This window comes from Schistocerca cancellata, chromosome 7 (genome assembly GCF_023864275.1).
Source record: "Schistocerca cancellata isolate TAMUIC-IGC-003103 chromosome 7, iqSchCanc2.1, whole genome shotgun sequence".
In the NCBI taxonomy this organism is placed as follows: Eukaryota; Metazoa; Arthropoda; class Insecta; order Orthoptera; family Acrididae; genus Schistocerca; species Schistocerca cancellata.
In genome coordinates, this window is record NC_064632.1 from 18643188 (window position 1) to 18644043 (window position 856).

The window sequence follows — 856 nt, forward strand, 5'->3', positions numbered from 1 at the left end:
ACTCAAGGAACACCAAATGTGGAATGATCTGAGTACATCTTACAGCATTGTGTACTGCGCGCGGTAGGGAAAGGAGTTCCGAGATTTGATGATTGCTTGCAGCAGGCTTGACAATGCACCCAGTCATAAAGCAGCATCTTTGAAACAGTGGTTTGCAGATCTACGAATTTCCGAACCGGGGCAAAAACTTGATAGTGACACCCTCCCCCTCCCCTTACACTCGAGCGTTTGAGATACGGCGTCAACAATTCAAAAAAATGATTTTTCAAAAACATATTAGTGTTGGAGCGCACATCTTTCAGAAGATGTTTATATCTAAAACATATATGTTCGAGGAAATGTAAGACGTGTTGTCTGGTCTTAAGTGCGACAGAGTGCAGTGCCACGCCTCTTCACACAGCATACTTTCATCACCCGTCACTGTATTTCGCTCTGTGGAATTTAAACGCGTATATTTTTTAATGGAAGCCATCAAACCTATGGCAACGGCCTTGCCGCAGTGGATACACCGGTTCCCGTGAGATCACCGAAGTTAAGCGCTGTCGGGCGTGGTCGGCACTTGGATGGGTGCCCATCCAGCCGCCATGCGCTGTTGCCATTTTTCGGGGTGCACTCAGTCTCGTGATGCCAATTGAGGAGCTACTCGACCGAATATTAGCGGCTCCGGTCAAAGAAAACCATCATAACGACCGGGAGAGCGGTGTGCTGACCACACGCCCCTCCTATCCGCATCCTCAACTGAGGATGATACGGCGGTCGGATGGTCCCGATGGGCCACTTGTGGCCTGAAGACGGAGTGCTGCTATCAAACCTATATTCAGGACAGTGGAAATTATAATGTTTTGTGGTGCCTCTC

The 856-nt window shown here is 48.7% G+C and overlaps 1 pseudogene; it reads left to right on the plus strand.

The window, feature by feature from the left end:
- Positions 1–481: 481 nt before the first annotated feature.
- Positions 482–598, plus strand: LOC126093843 (5S ribosomal RNA; annotated as a pseudogene).
- Positions 599–856: the final 258 nt, after the last annotated feature.